The following is a 20,322-nucleotide window of genomic DNA, read 5'->3' on the forward strand; positions in this document are numbered from 1 at the left end:
CATTTTGGGTGAAAAAATATTTGCTGAGATTTCTGGAGATTCGTAATTTTTGGAAGCTTGGCAACCCCTCTCCATGAAAGTGTTTCTCGCCAGTCACTGCTTAGGGCTACATCAAGAGGAAACAAAACATAGAGATAGAACGTGAAACTACTTTACTGTGTCAAGTTTCAAGAAGCTAGCACAAACCGTGTTGGATTCAGAGTTCCAAATATATGTATCAATATAGGAGAAAACAGTGTGAAACCTAAAAATTCAAACTGTTACTGGAAATGAACGCTTCAGCATAGAAGAACGAAATTTGGGGAACCAAGTCGCCTTAGTGTACTGATCATTACCTGAAAGTATCATCCAGTTTGGGTGAAAAAATATTTGCTGAGATTTCTGGAGTTTCGTAATTTTTGGAAGCTTGGCAACCCCTTTCCATGAAAGTGTTTCTCGCCAGTCACTGCTTCGGGCTACATCAAGAGGAAACAAAACATAGACATAGAACGTGAAACTACTTTACTGTGTCAAGTATCAAGAAGCTACCACAAACCATGTTGGATTCAGAGTTCCAAATACATGTATCAATATAGGAGAAAACAGAGTGAAACCTAAAAATTCAAACTGTTACTGGAAATGATCGCTTCAACATAGAAGAACGAAATTTGGGGAACCAAGTCGCCTTAGTGTACTGATCATTACCTGAAAGTATCATCCAGTTTGGGTGAAAAAATATTTGCTGAGATTTCTGGAGATTCGTAATTTTTGGAAGCTTGGCAACCCCTTTCCATGAAAGCGTTTCTCGCCAGTCACTGCTTAGGGCTACATCAAGAGGAAACAAAACATAGAGATAGAACCTGAAACTACTTTACTGTGTCAAGTTTCAAGAAGCTAGCACAAACCGTGTTGGATTTAGACTTCCAAATACATGTGTCAATATAGGAGAAAACAAAGTGAAACCTAAAAATTCAAACTGTTACTGGAAATGAACGCTTCAACATAGAAGAACGAAATTTGGGGAACCAAGTCGCATTAGTGTACTGATCATTACTTGAAAGTATCATCCAGTTTGGGTGAAAAAATATTTGCTGAGATTTCTGGAGATTCGTAATTTTTGGAAGCTTGGCAACCCCTTTCCATGAAACTGTTTCTCGCCAGTCACTGCTTAGGGCTACATCAAGAGGAAACAAAACATAGAGAGAGAACGTGGAACTACTTTACTGTGTCAAGTTTCAAGAAGCTAGCACAAACCGGGTTGGATTTAGAGTTCCAAATACATCTATCATTATAGGAGAAAACAAAGTGATACATAAAAATTCAAACTGTTAATGGAAATGAACGCTTCAACATAGAAGAACGAAATTTGGGGAACCAAGTCGCCTTAGTATACTGATCATTACCTGAAAGTATCATCTAGTTTGGGTGAGAAAATATTGGCTGAGATTTCTGGAGATTCATAATTTTTTGAAGCTTGGCAACCCCTTTCCATGAAAGTGTTTCTCGCCAGTCACTGCTTAGGGCTACATCAAGAAGAAACAAAATATATAGATAGAACGTGGAAATACTTTACTGTGTCAAGTTTCAAGAAGCTAGCACAAACCGTGTTCGATTTAGAGTTCCAAATACATGTATCAATATAGGAGAAAACAGAGTGAAACCTAAAAATTCAAACTGTTACTGGAAATGAACGCTTCAACATAGAAGAACGAAATTTGGGGAACCAAGTCGCCTTAGTGTAGTGATCATTACCTGAAAGTATCATCCAGTTTGGGTGAAAAAATATTGGCTGAGATATCTGGAAATTAGTAATTTTTGGAAGCTTGGCAACCCCTTTCCATGAAAGTGTTTCTCGCCAGTCACTGCTTAGGGCTACATCAAGAGGAAACAAAACATAGAGATAGAACGTGGAACTACTTTACTGTGTCAAGTTTCAAGAAGCTAGCACAAACCGTGTTGGATTTAGAGTTCCAAATACATGTATCAATATAGGAGAAAACAGAGTGAAACCTAAAAATTCAAACTGTTACTGGAAATGAACGTTTCAACATAGAAGAACGAAATTTGGGGAACCAAGTCGCCTTCGTGTACTCATCATTACCTGAAAGGATCATCCAGTTTGGGTGAAAAAATATTCCCTGAGATTTCTGGAGATTCGTAATTATTGGAAGCTTGGCAACCCCTTTCCATGAAACTGTTTCTCGCCAGTCACTGCTTAGGGCTACATCAAGAGGAAACAAAACATAGAGATAGAACGTGAAACTACTTTACTGTGTGAAGTTTCAAGAAGCTAGCACAAACCGTGTTGGATTCAGAGTTCCAAATACATGTATCAATATAGGAGAAAACAGAGTGAAACCTAAAAATTCAAACTGTTACTGGAAATGAACGCTTCAACATAGAAGAACGAAATGTGGGGAACCAAGTCGCCTTAGTGTACTGATCATTACCTGAAATTATCATCCAGTTTGGGTGAAAAAATATTGGCTGAGATTTCTGGAAATTCGTAATTTTTGGAAGCTTGGCAACCCCTTTCCATGAAAGTGTTTCTCGCCAGTCACTGCTTAGGTCTACATCAAGAGGAAACAAAACATAGAGATAGAACGTGAAACTACTTTACTGTGTCAAGTTTCAAGAAGCTAGCACAAACCGTGTTGGATTTAGAGTTCCAAATACATGTATCAATATAGGAGAAAACAGAGTGAAACCTAAAAATACAAACTGTTACTGGAAATGAACGTTTCAACATAGAAGAACGAAATTTGGGGAACCAAGTCGCCTTCGTGTACTCATCATTACCTGAAAGTATCATCCAGTTTGGGTGAAAAAATATTGGCTGAGATTTCTGGAGATTCGTAATTTTTGGAAGCTTGGCAACCCCTTTCCATGAAAGTGTTTCTCGCCAGTCACTGCTTAGGGCTACATCAAGAGGAAACAAAACATAGAGATAGAACATGGAACTACTTTACTGTGTCAAGTTTCAAGAAGCTAGCACAAACCGTGTTGGATTCAGAGTTCCAAATACATGTATCAATATAGGAGAAAACAGAGTGAAACCTAAAAATTCAAACTGTTACTGGAAATGAACGTTTCAACATAGAAGAACGAAATTTGGGGAACAAAGTCGCCTCAGTGTAGTGATCATTACCTGAAAGTATCATCCAGTTTGGGTGAAAAAATATTGGCTGAGATTTCTGGAGATTCGTAATTTTTGGAAGCTTGGCAACCCCTTTCCATGAAAGCCTTTCTCGCCAGTCACTGCTTAGGGCTACATCAAGAGGAAACAAAAGATAGAGATAGAACGTGAAACTACTTTACTGTGCCAAGTTTCAAGAAGCTAGCACAAACCGTGTTGGATTTAGAGTACCAAATACATTTATCACTATAGGAGAAAACAGAGTGAAACCTAAAAATTCAAACTGTTACTGGAAATGAACTCTTCAACATAGAAGAACGAAATTTGAGGAACCAAGTCGCAATACTGTACTGATCATTACCTGAAAGTATCATCCAGTTTGTGTGAAAAAATATTGGCTGAGATTTCTGGAGATTCGTAATTTTTGGAAGCTTGGCAACCCCTTTCCATGAAAGTGTTTCTCGCCAGTCACTGCTTAGGGCTACAGCAAGAGGAAACAAAACATAGAGATAGAACGTGAAACTACTTTACTGTGTCAAGTTTCAAGAAGCTAGCACAAACCGTGTTGGATTCAGAGTTCCAAATACATGTATCAATATAGGAGAAAACAGAGTGAAACCTAAAAATTCAAACTGTTACTGGAAATGAACGCTTCAACATAGAAGAACGAAATTTGGGGAACCAAGTCGCCTTAGTGTACTGATCATTACCTGAAAGTATCATCCAGTTTGGGTGAAAAAATATTGGCTGAGATTTCTTGAGATTCGTAATTTTTGGAAGCTTGGCAACCCCTTTCCATGAAAGCGTTTTTCGCCAGTCACTGCTTACGGCTACATCAAGAGGAAACAAAACATAGAGATAGAACCTGAAACTACTTTACTGTGTCAAGTTTCAAGAAGCTAGCACAAACCGTGTTGGATTTAGAGTTCCAAATACATGTATCAATATAGGAGAAAACAGAGTGAAACCTAAAAATTCAAACTGTTACTGGAAATGAACGCTTCAACATAAAAGAACGAAATTTGGGGAACCAAGTCGCCTTAGTGTACTGATCATTACCTGAAAGTATCATCCAGTTTGGGTGAAAAAATATTCCCTGAGATTTCTGGAGATTCGTAATTTTTGGAAGCTTGGCAACCCCTTTCCATGAAACTGTTTCTCGCCAGTCACTGCTTAGGGCTACATCAAGAGGAAACAAAACATAGAGATAGAACGTGGAACTACTTTACTGTGTCAAGTTTCAAGAAGCTAGCACAAACCGGGTTGGATTCAGAGTTCCAAATACATGTATCAATATAGGAGAAAACAGAGTGAAACCTAAAAATTCAAACTGTTACTGGAAATGATCGCTTCAACATAGAAGAACGAAATTTGGGGAACCAAGTCGCCTTAGTGTACTGATCATTACCTGAAAGTATCATCCAGTTTGGGTGAAAAAATATTCCCTGAGATTTCTGGAAATTCGTAATTTTTGGAAGCTTGGCAACCCCTTTCCATGAAAGTGTTTCTCGCCAGTTACTGCTTAGGTCTACATCAAGAGGAAACAAAACATATAGATAGAACGTGGAACTACTTTACTGTGTCACGTTTCAAGAAGCTAGCACAAACCGTGTTGGATTTAGAGTTCCAAATACATGTATCAATATAGGAGAAAACAGATTGAAACCTAAAAATTCAAACTGTTACTGGAAATGAACGTTTCAACATAGAAGAACGAAATTTGGGGAACCAAGTCGCCTTCGTGTACTCATCATTACCTGAAAGTATCATCCAGTTTGGGTGAAAAAATATTTGCTGAGATTTCTGGAGATTCGTAATTTTTGGAAGCTTGGCAACCCCTTTCCATGAAAGTGTTTCTCGCCAGTCACTGCTTAGTGCTACATCAAGAGGAAACAAAACATAGAGATAGAACGTGAAACTACTTTACTGTGTCAAGTTTCAAGAAGCTAGCACAAACCGTGTTGGATTCAGAGTTCCAAATACATGTATCAATATAGGAGAAAACAGAGTGAAACCTAAAAATTCAAACTGTTACTGGAAATGAACGCTTCAACATATAGATGAACGAAATTTGGGGAACCAAGTCGCCTTAGTGTACTGATCATTATCTGAAAGTATCATCCAATTTGGGTGAAAAAATATTGGCTGAGATTTCTGGAAATTCGTAATTTTTGGAAGCTTGGCAACCCCTTTCCATGAAAGTGTTTCTCGCCAGTCACTGCTTAGGTCTACATCAAGAGGAAACAAAACACATAGATAGAACGTGGAACTACTTTACTGTGTCACGTTTCAAGAAGCTAGCACAAACCGTGTTGGATTTAGAGTTCCAAATACATGTATCAATATAGGAGAAAACAGAGTGAAACCTAAAAATTCAAACTGTTACTGGAAATGAACGCTTCAATATAGAAGAATGAAATTTGGGGAACCAAGTCGCCTTAGTGTAATGATCATTACGTGAAAGTATCATCCAGTTTGGGTGAAAAAATATTGGCTGAGATTTCTGGAGATTCGTAATTTTTGGAAGCTTGGCAACCCCTTTCCATGAAAGTGTTTCTCGCCAGTCAGTGCTTAGGGCTACATCAAGAGGAAACAAAACATAGAGATAGAACGTGGAACTACTTTACTGTGTCAAGTTTCAAGAAGCTAGCACAAACCGTGTTGGATTTAGAGTTCTAAATACATGTATCAATATAGGAGAAAACAGAGTGAAACCTAAAAATTCAAACTGTTACTGGAAATGAACGCTTCAACATAGAAGAACGAAATTTGGGGAACCAAGTCGCCTTAGTGTAGTGATCATTACCTGAAAGTATCATCCAGTTTGGGTGAAAAAATATTGGCTGAGATTTCTGGAGATTCGTAATTTTTGGAAGCTTGGCAACCCCTTTCCATGAAAGTGTTTCTCGCCAGTCACTGCTTAGGGCTATATCAAGAGGAAACAAAACTTATAGATAGAACGTGGAACTACTTTACTGTGTCAAGTTTCAAGAAGCTAGCACAAACCGTGTTGGATTTAGAGTTCCAAATACATGTATCAAAATAGGAGAAAACAGAGTGAAACCTAAAAATTCAAACTGTTACTGGAAATGAACGTTTCAACATAGAAGAACGAAATTTGGGGAACCAAGTCGCCTTCGTGTACTCATCATTACCTGAAAGTATCATCCAGTTTGGGTGAAAAAATATTCCCTGAGATTTCTGGAGATTCGTAATTTTTGGACGCTTGGCAACCCCTTTCCCTGAAACTGTTTCTCGCCAGTCACTGATTAGGGCTACATCAAGAGGAAACAAAACATAGAGATAGAACGTGAAACTACTTTACTGTGTCAAGTTTCAAGAAGCTAGCACAAACCATGTTGGATTCAGAGTTCCAAATACATGTATCAATATAGGAGAAAACAGAGTGAAACCTAAAAATTCAAACTGTTACTGGAAATGAACGCTTCAACATAGATGAACTAAATTTGGGGAACCAAGTCGCCTTAGTGTACTGTTCATTACCTGAAAGTATCATCCAGTTTGGGTGAAAAAATATTGGCTGAGATTTCTGGAAATTCGTAATTTTTGGAAGCTTGGCAACACCTTTCCATGAAAGTGTTTCTCGCCAGTCACTGCTTAGGTCTACATCAAGAGGAAACAAAACATATAGATAGAACGTGGAACTACTTTACTGTGTCACGTTTCAAGAAGCTAGCACAAACCGTGTTGGATTTAGAGTTCCAAATACATGTATCAATATAGGAGAAAACAGAGTGAAACCTAAAAATTCAAACTGTTACTGGAAATGAACGCTTCAACATAGAAGAACGAAATTTGGGGAACCAAGTCGCCTTAGTGTAATGATCATTACGTGAAAGTATCATCCAGTTTGGGTGAAAAAATATTGGCTGAGATTTCTGGAGATTCGTAATTTTTGGAAGCTTGGCAACCCCTTTCCATGAAAGTGTTTCTCGCCAGTCACTGCTTAGGGCTACATCAAGAGGAAACAAAACATAGAGATAGAATGTGGAACTACTTTACTGTGTCAAGTTTCAAGAAGCTAGCACAAACCGTGTTGGATTTAGAGTTCTAAATACATGTATCAATATAGGAGAAAACAGAGTGATACCTAAAAATTCAAACTGTTACTGGAAATGAACGTTTCAACATAGAAGAACGAAATTTGGGGAACCAAGTCGCCTTCGTGTACTCATCATTACCTGAAAGTATCATCCAGTTTGGGTGAAAAAACATTCCCTGAGATTTCTGGAGATTCGTAATTTTTGGAAGCTTGGCAACCCCTTTCCATGAAACTGTTTCTCGCCAGTCACTGCTTAGGGCTACATCAAGAGGAAACAAAACATAGAGATAGAAGGTGAAACTACTTTACTGTGTCAAGTTTCAAGAAGCTAGCACAAACCGTGTTGGATTTTGAGTTCCAAATACATGTATCAATATAGGAGAAAACAGAGTGAAACCTAAAAATTCAAACTGTTACTGGAAATGAACGCTTCAACATAGAAGAACAAAATTTGGGGAACCAAGTCGCCTTAGTGTACTGATCATTACCTGAAAGTATCATCCAGTTTGGGTGAAAAAATATTGGCTGAGATTTCTGGAGATTCGTAATTTTTGGAAGCTTGGCAACCCCTTTCCATGAAAGTGTTTCTCGCCAGTCACTGCTTAGGGCTACATCAAGAGGAAACAAAACATAGAGATAGAACGTGGAACTACTTTACTGTGTCAAGTTTCAAGAAGCTAGCACAAACCGTGTTGGATTCAGAGTTCCAAATACATGTATCAATATAGGAGAAAACAGAGTGAAACCTAAAAATTCAAACTGTTACTGGAAATGAACGCTTCAACATAGAAGAACGAAATTTGGGTAACCAAGTCGCCTTAGTGTAATGATCATTACCTGAAAGTATCATCCAGTTTGGGTGAAAAAATATTGGCTGAGATTTCTGGAGATTCGTAATTTTTGGAAGCTTGGCAACCCCTTTCCATGAAAGTGTTTCTCGCCAGTCACTGCTTAGGGCTACATCAAGAGGAAACAAAACATAGAGATAGAACGTGGAACTACTTTACTGTGTCAAGTTTCAAGAAGCTAGCACAAACCGTGTTGGATTTAGAGTTCCAAATACATGTATCAATATAGGAGAAAACAGAGTGAAATCTAAAAATTCAAACTGTTGCTGGATATGAACGCTTCAACATAGAAGAACGAAATTTGGGGAACCAAGTCGCCTTAGTGTAGTGATCATTACCTGAAAGTATCATCCAGTTTGGGTGAAAAAATATTGGCTGAGATTTCTGGGGATTCGTAATTTTTGGAAGCTTGGCAACCCCTTTACATGAAAGTGTTTCTCGCCAGTCACTGCTTAGTGCTACATCAAGAGGAAACAAAACATAGAGATAGAACGTGAAACTACTTTACTGTGTCAAGTTTCAAGAAGCTAGCACAAACCGTGTTGGATTTAGAGTTCCAAATACATGTATCAATATAGGAGAAAACAGAGTGAAACCTAAAAATTCAAACTGTTACTGGAAATGAACGTTTCAACATAGAAGAACGAAATTTGGGGAACCAAGTCGCCTTCGTGTACTCATCATTACCTGAAAGTATCATCCAGTTTGGGTGAAAAAATATTCCCTGAAATTTCTGGAGATTCGTAATTTTTGGAAGCTTGGCAACCCCTTTCCATGAAACTGTTTCTCGCCAGTCACTGCTTAGGGCTACATCAAGAGGAAACAAAACATAGAGATAGAACGTGAAACTACTTTACTGTGTCAAGTTTCAAGAAGCTAGCACAAACCGTGTTGGATTCAGAGTTCCAAATACATGTATCAATATAGGAGAAAACAGAGTGAAACCTAAAAATTCAAACTGTTACTGGAAATGAACGCTTCAACATAGAAGAACGAAATTTGGGGAACCAAGTCGCCTTAGTGTAGTGGTCATTACCTGAAAGTATCATCCAGTTTGGGTGAAAAAATATTGGCTGAGATTTCTGGAAATTCGTAATTTTTGGAAGCTTGGCAACCCCTTTCCATGAAAGTGTTTCTCGCCAGTCACTGCTTAGGTCTACATCAAGAGGAAACAAAACATATAGATAGAACGTGGAACTACTTTACTGTGTCACGTTTCAAGAAGCTAGCACAAACCGTGTTGGATTTAGAGTTCCAAATACATGTATCAAAATAGGAAAAAACAGAGTGAAACCTAAAAATTCAAACTCTTACTGGAAATGAATGCTTCAACATAGAAGAACGAAATTTGGGGAACCAAGTCGCCTTAGTGTAGTGGTCATTACCTGAAAGTATCATCCAGTTTGGGTGAAAAAATTTTGGCTGAGATTTCTGGAGATTCGTAATTTTTGGAAGCTTGGCAACCCCTTTCCATGAAAGACTTTCTCGCCAGTCACTGCTTAGGGCTACATCAAGAGGAAACAAAAGATAGAGATAGAACGTGAAACTACATTACTGTGCCTAGTTTCAAGAAGCTAGCACAAACCGTGTTGGATTTAGAGTACCAAATACATGTATCAGTATAGGAGAAAACAGAGTGAAACCTAAAAATTCAAACTGCTCCTGGAAATCAACGCTTCAACATAGAAGAACGAAATTTGGGGAACCAAGTCGCAATAGTGTACTGATCATTACCTGAAAGTATCATCCAGTTTGTGTGAAAAAATATTGGCTGAGATTTCTGGAGATTCGTAATTTTTGGAAGCTTGGCAACCCCTTTCCATGAAAGTGTTTCTCGCCAGTCACTGCTTAGGGCTACAGCAAGAGGAAACAAAACATAGAGATAGAACGTGGAACTACTTTACTGTGTCAAGTTTCAAGAAGCTAGCACAAACCGTGTTGGATTTAGAGTTCCAAATACATGTATCAATATAGGAGAAAACAGTGTGAAACCTAAAAATTCAAACTGTTACTGGAAATGAACGCTTCAACATAGAAGAACGAAATTTGGGGAACCAAGTCGCCTTAGTGTAATGATCATTACGTGAAAGTATCATCCAGTTTGGGTGAAAAAATATTGGCTGAGATTTCTGGAGATTCGTAATTTTTGGAAGCTTGGCAACCCCTTTCCATGAAAGTGTTTCTCGCCAGTCACTGCTTAGGTCTACATCAAGAGGAAACAAAACATAGAGATAGAACGTGAAACTACTTTACTGTGTCAAGTTTCAAGAAGCTAGCACAAACCGTGTTGGATTTAGAGTTCCAAATACATGTATCAATATAGGAGAAAACAGAGTGAAATCTAAAAATTCAAACTGTTACTGGATATGAACGCTTCAACATAGAAGAACGAAATTTGGGGAACCAAGTCGCCTTAGTGTACTGATCATTACCTGAAAGTATCATCCAGTTTGGGTGAAAAAATATTTGCTGAGATTTCTGGAGATTCGTAATTTTTGGAAGCTTGGCAACCCCTTTCCATGAAAGTGTTTCTCGCCAGTCACTGCTTAGGGCTACATCAAGAGGAAACAAAACATAGAGATAGAACGTGAAACTACTTTACTGTGTCAAGTTTCAAGAAGCTAGCACAAACCGTGTTGGATTTAGAGTTCCAAATACATGTATCAATATAGGAGAAAACAGAGTGAAATCTAAAAATTCAAACTGTTGCTGGATATGAACGCTTCAACATAGAAGAACGAAATTTGGGGAACCAAGTCGCCTTAGTGTAGTGATCATTACCTGAAAGTATCATCCAGTTTGGGTGAAAAAATATTGGCTGAGATTTCTGGGGATTCGTAATTTTTGGAAGCTTGGCAACCCCTTTCCATGAAAGTGTTTCTCGCCAGTCACTGCTTAGTGCTACATCAAGAGGAAACAATACATAGAGATAGAACGTGAAACTACTTTACTGTGTCAAGTTTCAAGAAGCTAGCACAAACCGTGTAGGATTCAGAGTTCCAAATATATGTATCAATATAGGAAAAAACAGAGTGAAACCTAAAAATTCAAACTCTTACTGGAAATGAACGCTTCAACATAGAAGAACGAAATTTGGGGAACCAAGTCGCCTTCGTGTACTCATCATTACCTGAAAGTATCATCCAGTTTGGGTGAAAAAATATTCCCTGAAATTTCTGGAGATTCGTAATTTTTGGAAGCTTGGCAACCCCTTTCCATGAAACTGTTTCTCGCCAGTCACTGCTTAGGGTTACATCAAGAGGAAACAAAACATAGAGATAGAACGTGAAACTACTTTACTGTGTCAAGTTTCAAGAAGCTAGCACAAACCGTGTTGGATTCAGAGTTCCAAATACATGTATCAATATAGGAGAAAACAGAGTGAAACCTAAAAATTCAAACTGTTACTGGAAATGAACGCTTCAACATAGAAGAACGAAATTTGGGGAACCAAGTCGCCTTAGTGTACTGATCATTACCTGAAAGTATCATCCAGTGTGGGTGAAAAAATATTGGCTGAGATTTCTGGAAATTCGTAATATTTGGAAGCTTGGCAACCCCTTTCCATGAAAGTGTTTCTCGCCAGTCACTGCTTAGGTCTACATCAAGAGGAAACAAAACATATAGATAGAACGTGGAACTACTTTACTGTGTCACGTTTCAAGAAGCTAGCACAAACCGTGTTGGATTTAGAGTTCCAAATACATGTATCAAAATAGGAAAAAACAGAGTGAAACCTAAAAATTCAAACTCTTACTGGAAATGAACGCTTCAACATAGAAGAACGAAATTTGGGGAACCAAGTCGCCTTAGTGTAGTGATCATTACCTGAAAGTATCATCCAGTTTGGGTGAAAAAATATTGGCTGAGATTTCTGGAGATTCGTAATTTTTGGAAGCTTGGCAACCCCTTTCCATGAAAGCCTTTCTCGCCAGAAACTGCTTAGGGCTACATCAAGAGGAAACAAAAGATAGAGATAGAACGTGAAACTACTTTACTGTGCCAAGTTTCAAGAAGCTAGCACAAACCGTGTTGGATTTAGAGTACCAAATGCATGTATCAGTATAGGAGAAAACAGAGTGAAACCTAAAAATTCAAACTGTTACTGGAAATGAACGCTTCAACATAGAAGAACGAAATTTGGGGAACCAAGTCGCAATAGTGTACTGATCATTACCTGAAAGTATCATCCAGTTTGTGTGAAAAAATATTGGCTGAGATTTCTGGAGATTCGTAATTTTTGGAAGCTTGGCAACCCCTTTCCATGAAAGTGTTTCTCGCCAGTCACTGCTTAGGGCTACATCAAGAGGAAACAAAACATAGAGATAGAACGTGAAACTACTTTACTGTGTCAAGTTTCAAGAAGCTAGCACAAACCGTGTTGGATTCAGAGTTCCAAATACATGTATCAATATAGGAGAAAACAGAGTGAAACCTAAAAATTCAAACTGTTACTGGAAATGATCGCTTCAACATAGAAGAACGAAATTTGGGGAACCAAATCGCCTTAGTGTACTGATCATTACCTAAAAGTATCATCCAGTTTGGGTGAAAAAATATTGGCTGAGATTTCTTGAGATTCGTAATTTTTGGAAGCTTGGCAACCCCTTTCCATGAAAGCGTTTCTCGCCAGTCACTGCTTACGGCTACATCAAGAGGAAACAAAACATAGAGATAGAACCTGAAACTACTTTACTGTGTCAAGTTTCAAGAAGCTAGCACAAACCGTGTTGGATTTAGAGTTCCAAATACATGTATCAATATAGGAGAAAACAGAGTGAAACCTAAAAATTCAAACTGTTACTGGAAATGAACGCTTCAACATAGAAGAACGAAATTTGGGGAACCAAGTCGCCTTCGTTTACTCATCATTACCAGAAAGTATCATCCAGTTTGGGTGAAAAAATATTCCCTGAGATTTCTGGAGATTCGTAATTTTTGGAAGCTTGGCAACCCCTTTCCATGAAAGTGTTTCTCGCCAGTCACTGCTTAGGGCTACATCAAGAGGAAACACAACATATAGATAGAACGTGGAACTACTTTACTGTGTCAAGTTTCAAGAAGCTAGCACAAACCGTGTTGTATTTAGAGTTCCAAATACATGTATCAATATAGGATAAAACAGAGTGAAACCTAAAAATTCAAACTGTTACTGGAAATGAACGTTTCAACATAGAAGAACGAAATTTGGGGAACCAAGTCGCCTTCATGTACTGATCATTACCTGAAAGTATCATCCAGTTTGGGTGAAAAAATATTGGCTGAGATTTCTGGAGATTCGTAATTTTTGGAAGCTTGGCAACCCATTTCCATGAAAGTGTTTCTCGCCAGTAACTGCTTAGGGCTACATCAAGAGGAAAAAAAACATAGAGATAGAACGTGGAACTACTTTACTGTGTCACGTTTCAAGAAGCTAGCACAAACCGTGTTGGATTTAGAGTTCCAAATACATGTATCAATATAGGAGAAAACAGAGTGAAACCTAAAAATTCAAACTGTTACTGGAAATGAACGCTTCAACATAGAAGAACGAAATTTGGGGAACCAAGTCGCCTTAGTGTAGTGATCATTACCTGAAAGTATCATCCAGTTTGGGTGAAAAAATATTGGCTGAGATTTCTGGAGATTCGTAATTTTTGGAAGCTTGGCAACCCCTTTCCATGAAAGTGTTTCTCGCCAGTCACTGCTTAGTGCTACATCAAGAGGAAACAAAACATAGAGATAGAACGTGAAACTACTTTACTGTGTCAAGTTTCAAGAAGCTAGCACAAACCGTGTAGGATTCAGAGTTCCAAATATATGTATCAAAATAGGAAAAAACAGAGTGAAACCTAAAAATTCAAACTCTTACTGGAAATGAACGCTTCAACATAAAAGAACGAAATTTGGGGAACCAAGTCGCCTTAGTGTAGTGATCATTACCTGAAAGTATCATCCAGTTTGGGTGAAAAAATATTGGCTGAGATTTCTGGAGATTCGTAATTTTTGGAAGCTTGGCAACCCCTTTCCATGAAAGCCTTTCTCGCCAGTCACTGCTTAGGGCTACATCAAGAGGAAACAAAAGATAGAGATAGAACGTGAAACTACTTTACTGTGCCAAGTTTCAAGAAGCTAGCACAAACCGTGTTGGATTTAGAGTACCAAATACATGTATCAGTATAGGAGAAAACAGAGTGAAACCTAAAAATTCAAACTGTTACTGGAAATGAACGCTTCAACATAGAAGAACGAAATTTGGGGAACCAAGTCGCAATAGTGTACTGATCATTACCTGAAAGTATCATCCAGTTTGTGTGAAAAAATATTGGCTGAGATTTCTGGAGATTCATAATTTTTGGAAGCTTGGCAACCCCTTTCCATGAAAGTGTTTCTCGCCAGTCACTGCTTAGGGCTACAGCAAGAGGAAACAAAACATAGAGATAGAACGTGAAACTACTTTACTGTGTCAAGTTTCAAGAAGCTAGCACAAACCGTGTTGGATTCAGAGTTCCAAATACATGTATCAATATAGGAGAAAACAGAGTGAAACCTAAAAATTCAAACTGTTACTGGAAATGATCGCTTCAACATAGAAGAACGAAATTTGGGGAACCAAGTCGCCTTAGTGTACTGATCATTACCTGAAAGTATCATCCAGTTTGGGTGAAAAAACATTGGCTGAGATTTCTGGAAATTCGTAATTTTGGAAGCTTGGCAACCCCTTTCCATGAAAGTGTTTCTCGCCAGTCACTGCTTAGGGCTACATCAAGAGGAAACAAAACATATAGATAGAACGTGGAACTACTTTACTGTGTCAAGTTTCAAGAAGCTAGCACAAACCGTGTTGGATTTAGAGTTCCAAATACATGTATCAATATAGGAGAAAACAGAGTGAAACCTAAAAATTCAAACTGTTACTGGAAATGAACGCTTCAACATAGAAGAACGAAATTTGGGGAACCAAGTCGCCTTAGTGTAATGATCATTACGTGAAAGTATCATCCAGTTTGGGTGAAAAAATATTGGCTGAGATTTCTGGAGATTCGTAATTTTTGGAAGCTTGGCAACCCCTTTCCATGAAAGTGTTTCTCGCCAGTCACTGCTTAGGGCTACATCAAGAGGAAACAAAACATAGAGATAGAACGTGGAACTACTTTACTGTGTCAAGTTTCAAGAAGCTAGCACAAACCGTGTTGGATTTAGAGTTCCAAATACATGTATCAATATAGGAGAAAACAGAGTGAAACCTAAAAATTCAAACTGTTACTGGAAATGAACGCTTCAACATAGAAGAACGAAATTTGGGGAACCAAGTCGCCTTAGTGTACTGATCATTACTTGAAAGTATCATCCAGTTTGGGTGAAAAAATATTGGCTGAGTTTTCTGGAGATTCGTAATTTTTGGAAGCTTGGCAACCCCTTTCCATGAAAGTGTTTCTCGCCAGTCACTGCTTATGGCTACATCAAGAGGAAACAAAACATAGAGATAGAACGTGGAACTACTTTACTGTGTCAAGTTTCAAGAAGCTAGCACAAACCGTGTAGGATTCAGAGTTCCAAATATATGTATCAAAATAGGAAAAAACAGAGTGAAACCTAAAAATTCAAACTCTTACTGGAAATGAACGCTTCAACATAAAAGAACGAAATTTGGGGAACCAAGTCGCCTTAGTGTAGTGATCATTACCTGAAAGTATCATCCAGTTTGGGTGAAAAAATATTGGCTGAGATTTCTGGAGATTCGTAATTTTTGGAAGCTTGGCAACCCCTTTCCATGAAAGCCTTTCTCGCCAGTCACTGCTTAGGGCTACATCAAGAGGAAACAAAAGATAGAGATAGAACGTGAAACTACTTTACTGTGCCAAGTTTCAAGAAGCTAGCACAAACCGTGTTGGATTTAGAGTACCAAATACATGTATCAGTATAGGAGAAAACAGAGTGAAACCTAAAAATTCAAACTGTTACTGGAAATGAACGCTTCAACATAGAAGAACGAAATTTGGGGAACCAAGTCGCAATAGTGTACTGATCATTACCTGAAAGTATCATCCAGTTTGTGTGAAAAAATATTGGCTGAGATTTCTGGAGATTCGTAATTTTTGGAAGCTTGGCAACCCCTTTCCATGAAAGTGTTTCTCGCCAGTCACTGCTTAGGGCTACAGCAAGAGGAAACAAAACATAGAGATAGAACGTGAAACTACTTTACTGTGTCAAGTTTCAAGAAGCTAGCACAAACCGTGTTGGATTCAGAGTTCCAAATACATGTATCAATATAGGAGAAAACAGAGTGAAACCTAAAAATTCAAACTGTTACTGGAAATGATCGCTTCAACATAGAAGAACGAAATTTGGGGAACCAAGTCACCTTAGTGTACTGATCATTACCTGAAAGTATCATCCAGTTTGGGTGAAAAAATATTGGCTGAGATTTCTGGAAATTCGTAATTTTGGAAGCTTGGCAACCCCTTTCCATGAAAGTGTTTCTCGCCAGTCACTGCTTAGGGCTACATCAAGAGGAAACACAACATATAGATAGAACGTGGAACTACTTTACTGTGTCAAGTTTCAAGAAGCTAGCACAAACCGTGTTGTATTTAGAGTTCCAAATACATGTATCAATATAGGAGAAAACAGAGTGAAACCTAAAAATTCAAACTGTTACTGGAAATGAACGCTTCAACATAGAAGAACGAAATTTGGGGAACCAAGTCGCCTTAGTGTAGTGATCATTACCTGAAAGTATCATCCAGTTTGGGTGAAAAAATATTGGCTGAGATTTCTGGAGATTCGTAATTTTTGGAAGCTTGGCAACCCCTTTCCATGAAAGTGTTTCTCGCCAGTCACTGCTTAGTGCAACATCAAGAGGAAACAAAACATAGAGATAGAACGTGAAACTACTTTACTGTGTCAAGTTTCAAGAAGCTAGCACAAACCGTGTAGGATTCAGAATTCCAAATATATGTATCAAAATAGGAAAAAACAGAGTGAAACCTAAAAATTCAAACTCTTACTGGAAATGAACGCTTCAACATAAAAGAACGAAATTTGGGGAACCAAGTCGCCTTAGTGTAGTGATCATTACCTGAAAGTATCATCCAGTTTGGGTGAAAAAATATTGGCTGAGATTTCTGGAGATTCGTAATTTTTGGAAGCTTGGCAACCCCTTTCCATGAAAGCCTTTCTCGCCAGTCACTGCTTAGGGCTACATCAAGAGGAAACAAAACATAGAGATAGAACGTGAAACTACTTTACTGTGTCAAGTTTCAAGAAGCTAGCACAAACCGTGTAGGATTCAGAGTTCCAAATATATGTATCAAAATAGGAAAAAACAGAGTGAAACCTAAAAATTCAAACTCTTACTGGAAATGAACGCTTCAACATAAAAGAACGAAATTTGGGGAACCAAGTCGCCTTAGTGTAGTGATCATTACCTGAAAGTATCATCCAGTTTGGGTGAAAAAATATTGGCTGAGATTTCTGGAGATTCGTAATTTTTGGAAGCTTGGCAACCCCTTTCCATGAAAGCCTTTCTCGCCAGTCACTGCTTAGGGCTACATCAAGAGGAAACAAAAGATAGAGATAGAACGTGAAACTACTTTACTGTGCCAAGTTTCAAGAAGCTAGCACAAACCGTGTTGGATTTAGAGTACCAAATACATGTATCAGTATAGGAGAAAACAGAGTGAAACCTAAAAATTCAAACTGTTACTGGAAATGAACGTTTCAACATAGAAGAACGAAATTTGGGGAACCAAGTCGCAATAGTGTACTGATCATTACCTGAAAGTATCATCCAGTTTGTGTGAAAAAATATTGGCTGAGATTTCTGGAGATTCGTAATTTTTGGAAGCTTGGCAACCCCTTTCCATGAAAGTGTTTCTCGCCAGTCACTGCTTAGGGCTACAGCAAGAGGAAACAAAACATAGAGATAGAACGTGAAACTACTTTACTGTGTCAAGTTTCAAGAAGCTAGCACAAACCATGTTGGATTCAGAGTTCCAAATACATGTATCAATATAGGAGAAAACAGAGTGAAACCTAAAAATTCAAACTGTTACTGGAAATGATCGCTTCAACATAGAAGAACGAAATTTGGGGAACCAAGTCGCCTTAGTGTACTGATCATTACCTGAAAGTATCATCCAGTTTGGGTGAAAAAATATTGGCTGAGATTTCTGGAAATTCGTAATTTTGGAAGCTTGGCAACCCCTTTCCATGAAAGTGTTTCTCGCCAGTCACTGCTTAGGGCTACATCAAGAGGAAACAAAACATATAGATAGAACGTGGAACTACTTTACTGTGTCAAGTTTCAAGAAGCTAGCACAAACCGTGTTGGATTTAGAGTTCCAAATACATGTATCAATATAGGAGAAAACAGAGTGAAACCTAAAAATTCAAACTGTTACTGGAAATGAACGCTTCAACATAGAAGAACGAAATTTGGGGAACCAAGTCGCCTTAGTGTAATGATCATTACGTGAAAGTATCATCCAGTTTGGGTGAAAAAATATTGGCTGAGATTTCTGGAGATTCGTAATTTTTGGAAGCTTGGCAACCCCTTTCCATGAAAGTGTTTCTCGCCAGTCACTGCTTATGGCTACATCAAGAGGAAACAAAACATAGAGATAGAACGTGGAACTACTTTACTGTGTCAAGTTTCAAGAAGCTAGCACAAACCGTGTTGGATTCAGAGTTCCAAATATATGTATCAATATAGGAGAAAACAGAGTGAAACTTAAAAATTCAAACTGTTACTGGAAATGAACGCTTCAACATAGAAGAACGAAATTTGGGGAACCAAGTCGCCTTAGTGTAGTGATCATTACCTGAAAGTATCATCCAGTTTGGGTGAAAAAATATTGGCTGAGATTTCTGGAGATTCGTAATTTTTGGAAGCTTGGCAACCCCTTTCCATGAAAGCCTTTCTCGCCAGTCACTGCTTAGGGCTACATCAAGAGGAAACAAAAGATAGAGATAGAACGTGAAACTACTTTACTGTGCCAAGTTTCAAGAAGCTAGCACAAACCGTGTTGGATTTAGAGTACCAAATACATGTATCAGTATAGGAGAAAACAGAGTGAAACCTAAAAATTCAAACTGTTACTGGAAATGAACGCTTCAACATAGAAGAACGAAATTTGGGGAACCAAGTCGCAATAGTGTACTGATCATTACCTGAAAGTATCATCCAGTTTGGGTGAAAAAATATTGGCTGAGATTTCTGGAAATTCGTAATTTTGGAAGCTTGGCAACCCCTTTCCATGAAAGTGTTTCTCGCCAGTCACTGCTTAGGGCTACATCAAGAGGAAACAAAACATATAGATAGAACGTGGAACTACTTTACTGTGTCAAGTTTCAAGAAGCTAGCACAAACCGTGTTGGATTTAGAGTTCCAAATACATGTATCAATATAGGAGAAAAGAGAGTGAAACCTAAAAATTCAAACTGTTACTGGAAATGAACGCTTCAACATAGAAGAACGAAATTTGGGGAACCAAGTCGCCTTAGTGTAATGATCATTACGTGAAAGTATCATCCAGTTTGGGTGAAAAAATATTGGCTGAGATTTCTGGAGATTCGTAATTTTTGGAAGCTTGGCAACCCCTTTCCATGAAAGTGTTTCTCGCCAGTCACTGCTTAGGGCTACAGCAAGAGGAAACAAAACATAGAGATAGAACGTGGAACTACTTTACTGTGTCAAGTTTCAAGAAGCTAGCACAAACCGTGTTGGATTTAGAGTTCCAAATACATGTATCAATATAGGAGAAAACAGAGTGAAACCTAAAAATTCAAACTGTTACTGGAAATGAACGCTTCAACATAGAAGAACGAAATTTGGGGAACCAAGTCGCCTTAGTGTACTGATCATTACCTGAAAGTATCATCCAGTTTGGGTGAAAAAATATTGGCTGAGATTTCTGGAGATTCGTAATTTTTGGAAGCTTGGCAACCCCTTTCCATGAAAGTGTTTCTCGCCAGTCACTGCTTATGGCTACATCAAGAGGAAACAAAACATAGAGATAGAACGTGGAACTACTTTACTGTGTCAAGTTTCAAGAAGCTAGCACAAACCGTGTTGGATTTAGAGTTCCAAATACATGTATCAATATAGGAGAAAACAGAGTGAAATCTAAAAATTCAAACTGTTACTGGATATGAACGCTTCAACATAGAAGAACGAAATTTGGGGAACCAAGTCGCCTTAGTGTACTGATCATTACCTGAAAGTATCATCCAGTTTGGGTGAAAAAATATTTGCTGAGATTTCTGGAGATTCGTAATTTTTGGAAGGTTGGCAACCCCTTTCCATGAAAGTG

The sequence above is a fragment of the Spermophilus citellus genome, assembly GCF_964194105.1.
Source record: "Spermophilus citellus genome assembly, chromosome: X".
In the NCBI taxonomy this organism is placed as follows: Eukaryota; Metazoa; Chordata; class Mammalia; order Rodentia; family Sciuridae; genus Spermophilus; species Spermophilus citellus.